The sequence below is a fragment of the Verticillium alfalfae genome, genomic scaffold, assembly GCF_000150825.1.
Source record: "Verticillium alfalfae VaMs.102 supercont1.7 genomic scaffold, whole genome shotgun sequence".
In the NCBI taxonomy this organism is placed as follows: Eukaryota; Fungi; Ascomycota; class Sordariomycetes; order Glomerellales; family Plectosphaerellaceae; genus Verticillium; species Verticillium alfalfae.
The window spans coordinates 1576928-1579612 of NW_003315032.1; positions in this window are offsets into that span (position 1 = coordinate 1576928).

The window sequence follows — 2685 nt, forward strand, 5'->3', positions numbered from 1 at the left end:
TATGAGTAATGTCAACTGTGAAAGACACATTGAGAGACCAGTGACTTGTCGTATGATTCGTTGCGTTATCATGAGAGCGAACGTGATTGATCCGGAGTGTCGTCATTTGCGAAGACTTGGGATGCATACCGGGACTTGCGACTACGAGGGCTTCGCACATCAATTGCGCTTAGTGCTGAATCAACAGCATTCGATACGATACTGTATCAACAAGTTGACGTCCGGCACAGACCGCGTAAAAGGGTTGCATCCTTGGCGGGTGTCGTTGAGACAGGGCATGGTTTATTCTGCTGCCCTGAGTTGACACGCGTTTCACATGATGCATACCTGGGCTGAAGAAGCCCTGTCATAGTAGTGCTTGATGGCAGGGTTGTTCGCGGACGCGATGGTGTGCCTTACCAGCAGAGTTGAGCACGACAATGCGCGCCAAAGAACGACCTCAAGGCCGTGTTTGGTGTCTCAGGGAGTGTGTGTTGGGCTTGAACGGCACAAAAGCGGCAAGGACACTGACCTACTTGATCCGTGGCTGGCGGTTCTCTCAGCCTGTCGACGACGGACAGGGTCGTCGATCACAGGGGCCCAGCATCGGGGCTATCCAAAATGGCCGCCACGGCATGTCCCTCCTCCCAGCGACAGGCTAGCGCAGGGTCGGTTCGGTTCAGGGTCGACTCGAGTTGATCGATTCAGATGCACCTTGACTCGACACTCCGATGTTAGCCTGATAAGGCTCGGGCGGTGGAGGTCCAGGTGACGGCTCAGATGCCTATTCGGTCGAACACAGGCGGAACAAGGAGGAGACTTGGCGGCGACGTAGGATTCCAGAGCACGATGGTGCGCGCGCCTAGTCCGGTGCTGAGTGGCGACACGCTCATCCGTAGGCCATTCGTGGTGGGGCCTGGGTTGCAACCGAAGTCCCGGGGCTTTTCTTTGTTTTGAAGAGGGGCATGAGGCGTGCTATGGTTCGGCATATGGCTTGACGACGAGAGGAGACTTGTGATGTGCGACACGATACAGGTGCTCGTCGACGTCTGATGGCCGAGATGGTGGTTGATTCACCTTGAGGAATTCAGAACAGAGAGAGAATGCCCAATCTCCTGGCAAGATGGTCCTGGTAAGACACCCAAGCCTAGGCAGAGCCTATGGGTCATACCCTATACTTGAAATCTCGAATGCGCCTTGTCAGAATCTTGCAGCGACGAGGATATGGGGATCGTTGAGGGACCTGGGGTCTGGGTTGCTGGTCGCGTGACGATGTCCATATCAAGGACCCTGGAAAGGCAGGGCTGGTGACAGGACAGCCAGACTGCGAGCCACCATGAATGACAGACACTGGACCGAAGATGTCCGGCGCATGAGAGAAGTAGCCTCACATCTCGTGTTCCATTGCTAATTTTAAGGCTGTGCGGCTCCTGCCTGTTCTTCTGCCCAAGGTCTGGGCTAGACTGGGCTCTTCTGCAAGGCACCTGGCCTGTCCTTCCCTCCTCCCCCTCCTCGCATTCGCACTGCTGTCATCTTGTCATCACATTGAAAGACCAATCACGACATGTGTTTCCCTTGTGATCCGGTCTTATTCTCGGGATCCGCCCCACTATAACCTGTGCCTGCCATGATCAGTTGTAGGTAGAGATGGACACTGTACAAGCGAACTGTCAAGCAGCGGGGTTGGCCGCTTACAAACGGGCAGCCGCCCTCCAGAACTTCCTCTGAATACAGTGCGCTCACCATTCGAGACGCACGAATCCTTCCGGTACCAGCAAGTCCTTTCGGTACCTACCAGCAGGTCACAGCACCCGTTCTTCCACCTTCCCTCCCCCCCCCCGCCACCCCCCCGCCACCTTCCCTAGTCTCCTGCCCCTCCCCCCCACTTGATCTCGGGCACAGCTGCCGCTGCTCCTCACTGCTCTGCTTGACTCTCAGAAGTACCACTAAACACGCAATGGCGCCGTGGCTTGGACGTGCCCAAGGCTCTCGCTTCGCCGTCTGAAAGTGAGGCACAAGCAACACCACGACCCGCCCACCGCATTGCCCCCCCGACTTGACAGGCCGACTTCCTCGGACGACATTGTGTTGTCTGTAGCCAGACTCGACGCTATTTGCTCCCCGAACTCCGTCAGATCCACTTGTCGTTTCGGCCTTTACTTCCTGACTTGCAGGACAAGTCCAACAGTCCCAGTCCGAGTCCAGGCTCGTCGAGAAGTGTCGCAATCCGGGGAGGGGGGCTCCATCCCACGTTGATCCCGCCTGCCAAGTCGCCCAAACTCGGATTGAGCTAGGACTGGATCCTCGCAGCAACCTCAAACCCACGACGACCCCTCGAAAACGACTGCACTTGAACCCGACGCGACGACAAACTAGACGACCACGACGACAGCCCGCCCGTCGGCCTATACAACAATCAGACATAGAGACAGCCGCATACACACACACACACACACACACAAATCGCGGTCGGCTGACCCTTCTCTTCGCCCTCATGGACGCCGCCGACGTCTTCCGGCAAGGCTTCAATTCCTTCGTGCCTCCGAGGCCACGGCCCGTCCCTTACAACGTTCCTCGCGTCGCTCGAAACCCCTCGCCGCAGGACGACGATGATGGTGCGAACCACCCAGGACGCATCGCCCATACCCTGACAGCTTGTTAAAAGCTGCCGCCAGGTGAGCCCGCCACTGCCCTTCATCTGGTGGG